The 13,418-nt window shown below is 43.1% G+C and overlaps 1 protein-coding gene across 5 annotated transcripts in view; it reads left to right on the top strand.

Moving 5' to 3' along the window:
- Positions 1 to 13,418, top strand: part of NFATC2 (nuclear factor of activated T cells 2) — a 240,792-nt gene that overhangs the window by 65,570 nt on the left and 161,804 nt on the right. The gene's annotated exons all lie outside the window — the stretch shown is intronic.

The raw sequence follows: 13,418 nt of genomic DNA on the forward strand, positions 1-13,418 counted from the left end.
TCTCAGCCATTTTATTCTCCAGAGTCTTTGCTAAAAACGATATATAATGTTTGTGGGGTTCTAAATCATTTTCAAGCTAAAAATACTGATTTGAACTTGTAAACAACAAGTGTCAGAAATAGGCCCGGTCCTTAAGTGGTTAAATAATGTTGAGAAATGACCCGGAATTTACATGGATCCCGCGCCGTGTGTGTATGCTGCTAATTTTGCATGCGTCTAGTTTGTATGCCGGACAAATATTTACATGTGTCTACAAGATAATACCTTGATTTATTTAGGATGTGCAAGCTACCGCGTAATCAGACGCTCACATGGGACTCCTACATGCAGCTGGTTAAATTAACCCTTCAAGTGGAAGGAGTTCAGTATTTTGGCTGAACATGCCAAGGCCAAGAGCAGTACTCTGCATCTTCATACGTGTTTGCAAAGTTAAAGCGGAGTTCCACCCAAAAATTGAACATCCACTTTAAATACTCCTGAGCCCCTGACATGCCACATTTGGCATGTCATTATTTTTTTTTGGGGGGGGTACTATATTTGGCAGGTACCAGCCCCCATTGCTCCCAACTGTCCCTGATTTAAAGGGACTGTCCCTGATTCATGACAAAGTCCCTCTGTCCCTCAGGTCAGAGACTTTGGATACAATACAGGTCAGTTCAGAGACTGTGGATACAATACAGGTCAGAGACTGTGGATACAATACAGGTCAGAGACTGGATGCAATACAGGTCAGAGACTGGATGCAATACAGGTCAGAGACTGTGGATACAATACAGGTCAGAGACTGGATACAATACAGGTTAGAGACTGTGGATACAATATAAGTCAGAGACTGTGGATACAATACTGGTCAGAGACTGTGGATACAATACAGGTCAGAGACTGTGGATACAATACAGGTCAGAGACTGTGGATACAATATAAGTCAGAGACTGTGGATACAATACTGGTCAGAGACTGGATACAATACAGGTCAGAGACTGTGGATACAATACAGGTCAGAGACTGTGGATACAATACAGGTCAGAGACTTGATACAATACAGGTCAGAGATTGTGGATACAATACAGGTCAGAGACTGTGGATACAATATAAGTCAGAGACTGTGGATACAATACTGGTCAGAGACTGGATACAATACAGGTCAGAGACTGTGGATACAATACAGGTCAGAGACTGTGGATACAATATAGGTCAGAGACTGTGGATACAATACAGGTCAGAGACTGTGGATACAATATAGGTCAGAGACTGTGGATACAATACAGGTCAGAGACTGTGGATACAATACAGGTCAGAGACTGTGGATACAATACAGGTCAGAGACTGTGGATACAATACTGGTCAGAGACTGGATACAATACAGGTCAGAGACTGTGGATACAATACAGGTCAGAGACTGTGGATACAATATAGGTCAGAGACTGTGGATACAATACAGGTCAGAGACTGTGGATACAATATAGGTCAGAGACTGTGGATACAATACAGGTCAGAGACTGTGGATACAATATAGGTCAGAGACTGTGGATACAATACTGGTCAGAGACTGGATACAATACAGGTCAGAGACTGTGGATACAATACAGGTCAGAGACTGGATACAATACAAGGGTCAGCCGTTGTTCGAGACGGTCTTCTTCTGACCTGGATGGATCAGTGTGGGATTGCTGGTCTCTGCTGCATTGGTGCCAAGGAATCAGCTTTTCTGCAATAAAAGTCTGGCATAAAAAATGATAAACTCAACATTTAGCTTCAATTTAGTGTATATTTTGTGAACATCCATTAATGAAGTATATAGATAAAATGGTTAGTGACAATGGGAAGGGATAACATGGATCATAGTATTTAGTACTCTGTGTCTAGATGGCCCAAATCTATCTCCTATTCCAATCTCGCCTGTGGCACTTTGTATGTTTTCTGTCCATATAGTTTAATTATATAATAGGGATGCACTGATATATTGTAAACAAGTCAGAGCTTCATTCTGACGGGGGGAAGGGATGGATTTTGTGTCCCTGCAAACCAGGGAATAAAATCCATCACACACCTTAGTAAAAGCACCACACAAAGTACACACAAACACTGGCTAGGCACACAGTTAACCCTTTAATGGCATGGTTTCTCTTTTGAGAAGTCTCTTAATTCGCTTAAAAGAGTTAAAGCGGAGTTCCACTCAAAAGTGGAACTCCACTGATCTTCTTCCCCCCCCTCCCCCCAATTTGGCACCTTTCAGGGGGGAGGGGGGAACAGGTACCTGTTTTTAACAGGTACCTTTCCCCACTTCCTGGGAGACAGCGCCTCGTAAATTCGGCCCCCTCCTTTTTCCTCCGCCGCTGGGCCAATTACAAAGCGCAGCGCGATTTGCGCATGCGCAGTAGGGAACCAGCAGTGATGCCAGAAGGCTTCACTGCCGGGTTCCCTTACTCTGGATGGCGGCGGCGGAGGCACCCGAGAGCCGATACGTAAATCGGCTTCGGGTGCCAACATCGCGGGCTCCCTGGACAGGTAAGTTCTTCCATTTAAAAGTCAGCAGCCACAGTATTTGTAGCTGCTGACTTTTAATTTTTTTAAGGGGGGCGGAACTCCGCTTTAAGTGGTACAAAAAAGAGCCTTTGGGCATACCCTGGCTCAAGGTAAACAACAAAACATAACATCTCTAATTATCTGTTTTAACGCCTTTCCAGCCAGTGTCATTAGTACAGTGACAGTGCATATGATCACTGTATTACTGTCACTCGTTCCCACACAGTGTCAGTTAGTGTCAGAATGTCCACCGCAATATCACAGTCCTGCCATGAGTCACTGATCTAGTAAACTAGTAAAAAAAGCAAAAAATTCCAGTATATATCCCATAGTTTGTAGACACTATCAATTTTGTGCAAACCAATCAATAAACGCTTATTGGGATTTTTTAAACTAAAAAATATGTAGCAGAATACAAATTGGCTGAAATTTATGAATTAGAATTGTTGTTTTTTTTTTTTTCAAAGATGTCAGTTTTTTTTTTGTTTTTAACCCATTTTTCCAAAAGATGTTGGTCTTTTTTTGTTCATAACCCAAAAAAAATAAAAAATGCAGTGGTGAACTAACACCACCAAAAAAAAAATACCACCAAAAAAAAAAAAGTTATTTTTTAATTTGGCTACAGTGTTGCATAATCGTGCAATTTTCAGTTAAAGTAGCACTGTGCCATATCGCAAAAAAATGGCTTGGTCGTGAAGGGGGGTAAATCTTTCAGAGGTCAAGTGGTTAAAACATTAGGCTAGGTATTAAGTTTCAGCATCGGCGTGCGCAGGGGGTGTGCCGGGTGTGCCCTCTTCTGATATTTTACCAAAGCCCCCAACAGAGCTCCTGTTATGTAAAAAAATAAAATAAAAATAATGCTAAAACAAAATAATAAAAATAAAAAAACTACTGATACAGTCCACGTTTTTTTTTTTTTTTCAAATATTTTATTTAGAAAGGCAGAACAGTGCAAAAGTAAACAGAAGTACACAGTCCAAGTTTTAATACATTTTAATATTTTTTTTACATTTATTATATATATATATAAAATAGATGAAAGGGTGCAATAGGCTGCGCACACCTATGAGTGTCAGTTTCTGTAAGGTGTCTGTTGGAAGAGTTGGGAAAGGAACCTGTGAGGTTTGGGGAAAATAGCGCTTGCTGGGATAGTTGCATGCATAATAAATAAATATAGTTTGGAAAAAAACATTATACAATGATAAAATAAGTTAGAATTACTTTACTAATGAACATGAGCCTTTTGCATAGTTTATATGTCAACTTGTTAATGGACTGTGCTGTCTCCAATATCCTCCTGGCCTAAGTCTAGTGGTAAGCACAGTCCAGATAATTATTAGAATTAAAATAAAAAGATAGAGAAACAATATTTCAATGAAAATGATCTAGAGCTGTAGCTTCTGTGCTTTAAACTTTTTTTTTTTTTTTTAAGTTTTTAATTTCCTTCTTTTTTTTTTTTTTTGGTTTCTGTGCTCCAGAATTATGCGGTTAAAGTTTGTTCTGTAACACCAAAGACGTGAACATTTCCTCCCTTGCAGGATTTAGCTGATGCAGATTTTTCTCTGGACTGAATTATTGGTTCTTTCACCTAATGCCTAAGGCTTCCCTGGTAACGGTAAATTGAAGGAAAAATGGGGCTGTCGCCAATGGCTACTATTCTTCATTTTTTTTTTTTAGTAATTGTGAAGAGGCCGTAAAATAAAATTTTTTCGCTTGTGGAAAATAAAAATGGCGACCCTTTAAGGAATTTGCAGATTATCGACATTTTAAAAAAAATATGTTGTGGCTGTAATTTAAAAAAAAAAAAAATACACATTTAAATGTATTAACCACTTCTGGACCGGAAGGATTTGCCCCCTTAATGACCAGGCCATTTTTTGCGATTCGGCACTGCCTTATTTTAACGGAAAATTGCACGGTCGTGCGACGCTGTACCCAAATAAAATTGATGTCCTTTTTTTCCCAGAGATAGAGCTTTCTTTTGGTGGTATTTAATCACCTCTGCGATTTAAATTTTATGCCCTATAAACAAAAAATAGCGACAATTCTGGAAAAAAAAAAAAACAACAACATTTTTCACATTCTGCTATATTACACCCCCCCCCCCCCCAAAAAAAAAGAAAATTAAAAATCAAAATTTTTTTAACATTTTAGGCCAATTTGTTTTTTTGCTACAAATATTTTTTTGTAAAGACAAAAAAAAAAAATCTAAAAGTCTACTAACTACGGGAAAGATTTATGTCATTTTTATTGTTTTTTGTTTTTTTTACTAGTAATTGTGACGATCTGCAATTTTTAGTGGGACTGCAACATTGCGGCAGACAGATCGGACCCCTAACTGACATTTTTGACACTTTTGGGGGGACCAGTGACATTACTACAGTAATCAGTGCTAAAAATATCCACTGTCACTCTAATAATGGCACTGGCATTTTCAAGTCTTGCCACAGATTCTCAATTGGATTTAGGTCTGGACTGTGACTGGGCCATTCCAACACATGAATATGCTTTGATGTAAACCATTCCATGGTAGCTCTGGCTGGATGTTTAGGGTCGTTGTGCTGCTAGAAGGTGAACCTCCGTCCCAGTCTCAAGTCTTTTGCAGACTAAGGGTCCTTTCACACGAGTGATCCGATTAGATCCGTCTGTCAGTTTTTTAGGCCAATCTGATCGGATCCTCCATGCATCCCTATGGGGCAGCGGATGTCAGCGGTGACATGTCCGCTGACACCCCCTGCCATCCGCATCCGATCCTGTCCGTGAAATCTGGACGGATGGAAACCCTATTTTCCATCCGTCCAGGGGATCGGATGGGATTGGATGGGAGCGGACAGGCGGTCCGCTCTCATCCGATTCCCCCATAGAGAGCAGCGGGCGGAGAGCGGAGAGGGCAGGGCCAGTGCTAGACTGTTTTACACCCTAGGCAAGATCAGCTACTTGCGCCCCCCCCCCCAAAAAAAAAAATAAAAAGGGAAGGGGTTAAAAACTGCTCATATCATGTCATATCCAGTGACCCTGATCTGATGGTTTCTCCATGTAATGCTGTCATACCCAGTGATCCCAATGTTCCTCTATGTCACATCAGGGGTCCCTGATGTTCCTCCATGTCATACCTGGGGACCCTGATGTTCCTCTATGTCACACCTGGGGACCCTGATGTTCCTCCATGTCCCACCTGGGGACCCTAATGTTCCTCCATGTCACACCTGGGGACCTCAATCCCCCATGGCACACCCAGGGTTTCCAATTCCTCATGGCACACCTGGTGACCCCAAACCCCTGTTACACTTGTGACCCCTCTCCCCCATGTCACACCTGGTGACTCCGGTTTCCTATGGCATACCTGGTGACCGCAATTCTCCTTCACACCAGGGATACTCCATGTCACACCCAGGGACCCTGATTCCCTGTTCTGGGGACACTTACTGGGCAGTATGAAGAGAGTGGCCCGCACTCTGCCCTCCTTCACAGTGATCCTGCTGATTCCTTCTCCCAGGACGCTCCTCTCCTGGACCACAGTGCTCCCCACAGCTCCAACCGGCTCCTGGTGGAGGGAGAAGCAGCAGTCAGAGAGTTCCGCACCTCCTTCATCACCAACATCCTCAGACCATTCCATTGCCTCGTCGCTTCTGCCCCAGTAAAGGTTCCGCCCTCCAGTGCCGAGCTCCGGCTCAGGTTCAGCTCTCCTCCACTCCCTGCATAATACCAACCCAGGGAAAGGAACGGCTGCCCACCAGCTCAGATTGGAGAGTCACTTCCCGCCCAGGGATTAGGCCGCTCAGCTCCAGACAAAGAGGATCATTATGCAGCTAGCACTCCGGTGGGCTCCTTTCCTGCCCCTTGGGGCTCCCCCAACAATGGTGGAAAGCCAGGGCCTGGTCGTTCTGCCACTGCCCCAGACACCTGGCATCTTCCTCTGTTCCTTCTTCCTCTCCCACTGCCGCCCCACCCCTCAGCTCACAAGGATCATTCATGATGGAGAGAGAGTGCTGACTCGTGGCAATGCGCCCTAGGCGGCTGCCTAGTTTGCCTAGTGGAAGCACCGGCCCTGGGAGAGGGAAATGTTACCTGCCTGCTCAGCGGGGATCTGTGTATCGATCCCACGCTAAGCAGCACGGATCCGCCTACGGAGGCGGACCGTGTGAAAGAAGCCTAACAGGTTTTCTTCTAATTCTTTCAGTTATGTGTCACTTTGTGTCGGTCTATCACATAAAATCCCAATAAAATACATTTATGTTTTTGGTTGTAACATGACACAATGTGGAACATTTCAAGGGGTATGAATACTTTTTCAAGGCACTGTAGCTTACATGCGTTTTCTAAACAAGCCATATGAAGAAGGGATTCTTATTATTAGAATGGTGCTTACAGTAAAGCTGTTTAATAAGTGTTGTGGTTGTAAGACTTTTCTTACAGCTGTATAATGGAAGCTGAACATAATGAGCGGAGGCAGAATAACCTGTTTTCTTATGGCCGTTCTGTATCAGCATTATGTCATGCATTTTTTTGCTCATCTGGCTTTGACCGGACCTTTGTCTGATGCCGCGTTATACTGTTAAGTGCCTACAAATAAGCCTTTTAAATCATTTTCTGCTCTGTATGTATGTAAACCCAACTGGTTTGGAGTTTGTGCTCAAAACAAAAGGTTGACCTTCTAGATAGATGACGGGTAAAAGTTCCCAGTTCTTGCAGCGCTCAGGTTTTAGGCTCACTGCCGCCACCTGAAAGTCAGGTCCACCTACTACAGGCTGCCTATAGAAATTGCAGAAGGGGGGCGGAGGCAACACCAGTCACCCTGCAGAAGGAGAGTGAGCAGTGGCGGCTGGTCATACGGGGCGCAGGGGCGCCGCCCCCTCCTATCAATGTGTCCGGCCCCCTAATCTACATGCGGGGCGCCGGACGCATGGAGTTCAATGGGGCTTTTTTTTTTTTTAACCATGTGATTAGAGCCAGAGGCTCTCACAGGCTAAAAGAAAGGGTGGGCTCAGGGCACAGAGCAGTGTGCCCCGAGCCCACCCAGTTGTGTGACAATAGCAAATGAAAATTCGCTATTGTCACACGGATCCTCCTCCTGGCAAATCAGGAAGTGGATTTTGAGACCCGTTTCCCGATTGGCCAAAAGGAGAAGCCATGCCATTGGGCATGGAGGAGGTGGAAGACGGGGAAGAAGCCGCCGCTGTCTGCTGCTGCATTCATTCAGGGTGAGTGAGTGGGGAGTGGGTCCTGCCTGTCCTGTCTGTCGTCTCCTCTCCTATCTCTCTGGGGGGGGGGGCGGGGTATGGTGTGTGGCCTGGTGTGGTCTGGGGGGGGGGGGGTATGGTGCGGTCGGTCTGCCGCCCCCCCCCCCTTCCTGGCCCATGGAGCAATCAATGGAGTCCGCCAGGCAGGAGGCTCATGTGAAAGGACCCTAAGACTGGGATGCCATTAAAGTTCATGTGCGGGTAAAGGCAGGCGTCCCAATACTTTTGGTTATATAGTGTATTTTTTTTATATCCTAATTTAGTTAACAACATACATATTCCAATGTGGTAGTTTTAGGGGTTTTTTTGTTCTGTTAAAAACATTTCAGTGTAAGCTGGAATTCTTTTTTTAATATTCATTCTTTAACAAATTCCCATTTTATATCATTTGTTTTTCGATGTTGATCAAGCCTTCGCTCTAACTGTCATTTTTGCAACTGCCTGTTTTTTTTACCTAAATCTTTATTCTTGCCGTCCTTTATTTTTCACCTCTTCTAGACCGCCCGCCGCGGGTTTACTGCGGAAGGCAGCCCCTCCTGTGCGAACCGACGTAGACCTACGTCGGTCGCGCGTCTGCTGCTAGGTGGTGAGCGCGCGCCGCCGGCAGTGGGGACTCCGATGCAGGGGGCAGGCAGCTCCGATTGCCGCCTGACACCCGCGATCGCTCCCCGCTGAGAGAGAAGAACGGTCTGCTGTTGTAAACACAGCTGACCGTTCTTCTCTCTGAAATGATCACAGAGTGCCTGTGATCCTTCTATATAGGAACACAGGTCTCTATGGTCATTTCACAAGTCCCTCCCCCATACAGCTAGAAAACACCCCCTAGGCTCACACTTAACGCTTTGATCACTCCTGGGTTAACCCCTTCCCTGCCAGTGTCATTATTACAGTAACAGTGCATATTTTTAGCACTGATTACTGTAGTAGTGTCACTGGTCCCCCCCCAAAAGTGTCAAAATGTCAGTTAGGGGTCCGATCTGTCCGCCACAATGTCGCAGTCCCGCTAAAAATCGCAGGTCGCCGCCATTACTAGTAAAAATAAATAATAAAAATAAAAATGACTTAAATCTTTCCCCTAGTTTCTAGACGCGATAATATTTGCACAAAACTATCAAAATACGCTTATTTTTTTTTTTTACCAAAAATTTGTGACAAAATACAAATTGGCCTGAAAGGATGAAAAAGATCGATTTTTAAAAAAAAATTTTCTGATCGGCGCCATTACTAGTATAAAAGAAAAAAAAAAAACAATAAAAATGACATACATATTTCCCCTAGTTTGTAGACGCGATAACTTTTGCGCAAAACAATCAAAATACGCTCAAAAATATGTAGTAGAAAACAAATTGGCCTAAAATGTTAAAAAAATTTATTTTTACATTTTTTTTTTCTGTGTGAATGTTATATAGAGAGAATGTGCAAAAATATATATATTTTTTTTTTTATCAGACTTGGCGCTCTTTTTTTGTTTATAGCGCAAAAAATAAAAATCGCAGAGGTGATCAAATACCACCAAAAGAAAGCTTTATTTGTGGGGAAAAAAAGGACATCAATTATATTTGGGTACAGCGTCGCACGACCGTCTTTTAACCTTCCTAGTGGTATTCCCGAGTGTGGCTCGGGGTTAAATTTCAGTGCCAAATGCGGTAACCCCCGAGCCACACTCGGGGTACTGCTAGGAAGATCGCTGGATCCTGTAAGCAGGGTTACTTACCTTGTCACCGGGATCCAGCGATGTATCCCGGCGGTGTGCGGCGGCGGATCTTCCTCACGATCCTCTGTGTGCCACGGCTTCCGTCTCCTGCGACGTGACGCTCGCAGGGGGTTGGAACCGGCGGCAAATTCAAAAGTAAAACACACCAAACACACTGATACATTGCAAAATAAAATAAATTCACATTAGTTTGCCCCCCCCCCCCCCCCGTGCCCTTTCCGGCAGTTTTACTGTACTTTTTATGTATATGTATATATATTTATATATATATATGTAAGGCTACATTCACACCTGAGCGTAGCGTTTTCGCGCATTTTTTACCGCGATTTTACCGCGATTTTACCGCGATTTTTACGCCGTTTTTACAGGCGTTTTTTGTCCAGGCGTTTTTAGATTGAATAGAAACCAATGGAAAACGCCTGTAATCTGCCCAAAAAGAAGCTCATGTACTTTTTTGAGCGTTGGGCGTTTTGCTTACAGCGTCAAAACGCTCAGGCTGCATTCACATGTCAGCGTTTGGATCGCGGGCAGAACCACCGCGGTTCCGCCCGCGATCCGGAGATTATTGCAAATCGCGGGACGCCTAGCGTTGCCCGTTGATTTGCAATAGCCCCCCAAACGCCGAGCGATGTTGCCGCGATTTCCGCCTGCCGAATCGCAGGCGGAAGCTCTTGTACTTCTTTGGAGCGTATTGCGTCCCGCGATTTTGTTTGCGCGATGTTGCCGCGATTCGGCAGGCGGAAATCGCGGCAACATCGCTCGGCGTTTGGGGGGCTATTGCAAATCAAACGGGCAACGCTAGGCGTCCCGCGATTTGCAATAAATCTCCGGATCGCGGGCGGAACCGCGGCGGTTCTGCCCGCGATCCATACGCTCACATGTGAACGGAGCCTCAGATGTGAACAGGGGCCATTGAAATGAATAGGAATTGTCTTGTTGGGCGTTTTGAGAGCTGATCCTAGAGCAGAAAAACTCCCCAAAAACGCCCCAAAACGCCTACATGTGAACGGAGCCTAAATGTATGGATGTATAAATAAATAACTATAAATAAGTTAAAGTATGTATGTATGTATACATATATATATATATACTGTATATATTACATATATATACGTATACTGCATATATACACACACATATATATATATATATATATATATATATACACGTATATATATATATATATATATATATATATATATATATATGTGTGTGTGTGTGTGTGTGTGTGTGTGTGTATATATATCTATATACATATGTATATATATATATATATATATATATATATATATATATATATATACACACACTCACATATATATTTATATATATACATGTGTATATATGCAGTATATATATAGATATATATATATATGTAATATATACAGTATATATATATTTATACATACATACATACTTTAACCTATTTATAGTTATTTATTATATTATAATTTATGATTTTGTGTTTCAAACTTTATCATACCCGAGATGTTATAAAGAAGAACGCACAGTAAAAAAAAAAAATCATATGTAAATAGTTGGTTTGGGCCGCTCATTCTTAAGAATTACATGCAAAATAATGTTACCGCTTTCATCACCTAAAATCGGAAAGAATCATACCGCCAGGGAGGTTAAAGTAACGTGGTGCCGAATCGCAAAAAATGGCCTGGTCATTAAGGGGGGAAATCCTTCCGGTCCAGAAGTGGTTAATATTCATTCTTTAACAAATTCCCCTTTTGTATCATTTGTTTCGATGTTGATGAAGCCTTCGCTCTAACTGTCATTTTTGCGACGGCCTGTTTTTTCCCCTAAATCTTTATTCTTGCCATCCTTTATTTTTAAAGCATGAGATTTCTGTATAAAATTGAACCCTCCCCCTCCCCCCCCCACTCTTATGACATTCTTAGACTTCTGTTTATTGGACTCTTTTTGAAGTCCTTTCTTATGTTCAAAGTACCAAAAAAAATCCCGCATAATTGAAATGATTTGTCCTTGTTAGTAGCATGGAATGAATTAGTCCGGAGGAGCTGTAACATAGCAGGGAATGATTTTGGACAATGTTGCGTGGCTTTGTAGCGTCTCAGTGTAACCCCTGCAGCATCTGTGGCCTGTAATGAAGGAAGATTAAAGACAAGAGATTCTTTTACCAATCACCAAAGACGTACGAGGATAACTTACTGGTATTTTCCGTTTGGCGGGGTCGGTATGTGTATTGCGCTGTCTGAGGTTGTTGCTGCAATATTGCACAGTTGCCTAATAGTGACAACTTTTCCCTGAAAATATCCCGGATTTTTCTCAATGATTATGTGCAGTAAATGTGCAACTTTGTCCATCTCCTAAGCCAGAGCCGTCTTTATTGATTGGACCCTGGGCAAATATTTTTCTTGGGCCCTACCAAATGCACTTATCATCTATCTGTGGGGCAGTGCGGGCTCAAGGGGCAGCTGCTTTGGGCCCCACAACAATGGCTAGGCCCGGGGCAGCTGCCCCTTTTGCCCTGTGTTAAAGAATTTGGTACTCTTTTTTATTGCCCACATCAGTTACAATTATGGGATTATCGGACACTTGCTGTACACCCAGTGTTCAGCTAAGCTGCTTACAACTTACTTTTTTAACCACTTTAATACCGGGCACTTTAACCCCCCCCCCCCCCCCCCCTCTTCCTGCCCAGCCCGATTTTCAGCTTTCAGCGCTGTCACACTGTGAATGACAATTGCACGGTCGTGCGACGCTGTATCCAAATTAAAATTTTACAATTTTTTTCCACAAATACAGCTTTCTTTTGGCGGTTTTTTATTTTTTACTAAAAAAAATAGAAAATTTTGAAAAAAAATACGTTTTCTGTCAGTAAATTTTGTAAATAAGTAATTTTTTTCTCCTTCACTGATGTGCGCTGATGAGGCGGCACTGATGAGGTGGCACTTATGGGCACTGATGAGGCGGCCCTGATGGGCACTGATGAGGTGGCTCTTATGGGCACTGATGAGGTGGCTCTTATGGGCACTGATGAGGTGGCACTTATGGGCACTGATGAGGCGGCACTGATGGGCACTGATGAGATGGCACTGATGGGCACTGATGAGGTGGCACTGATGGGCACTGATGAGGTGGCACTGATGGGCACTGATGAGGTGGCTCTTATGGGCACTGATGAGGTGGCACTTATGGGCACTGATGAGGTGGCCCTGAAGAGCACTGATGAGGTGGCACTAATTTACAGCACTGATGGGCACTGATAGGCGGCACTGATGGGCACTGATAGGTGACACTGGTGGGGAGAACTGATGGACACTGACTGGTGGGCACTGATGGGCAGCACTGGTGGGTACTGATGGGCACTGTTGAGGTGGCACTTTTGGGCACTGATGAGGTGGCCCTGAAGGGCACTGATTAGGTGGTACTAATGAGGTGGCACTAATATGCAGCACTGATGAGCACTGATAGGCAGCACTAATGGGCACTGATTGGTTGGCACTGATTGGGGTCACTCATGTGCCAAGTTTGCTGTCATTGATCTGCATTTATTTTACTGTACAGGCAGTCCCCGGGTTACAAACATCCGACTTACAAACAGAGATAACAGGAAGTGATGAGAAATCTCCCCCTAGGAAGGGATCTAGTTTGTAGTCACTATAAGTTTTGCGCAAACCAATCAATATAAGCTTATTGGGATTTTTTTTTACCAAAAATATGTAGCAGAAAACAAATTGGCCTAAATTGATGAAGAAATTAGATTTTTTTATCTTTTTTTTTATTGGATATGTTTTATAGCAGAAAGTAAAAAAATATAGTTTTTTTTTTTTTAAATGGTCGGTCTTTTTTATTTTTTTGTTTATAGCACAAAAAAAAAAAACCGCAGAGGTGATCAAATACCACCAAAAGAAAGCACTATTTGTAGGAAAAAAGAACATTAATTTTATTTGGGTACAGCGTCGCAC

The sequence above is a fragment of the Pelophylax lessonae genome, assembly GCF_965119305.1.
Source record: "Pelophylax lessonae genome assembly, chromosome: 11".
NCBI lineage: Eukaryota > Metazoa > Chordata > Amphibia > Anura > Ranidae > Pelophylax > Pelophylax lessonae.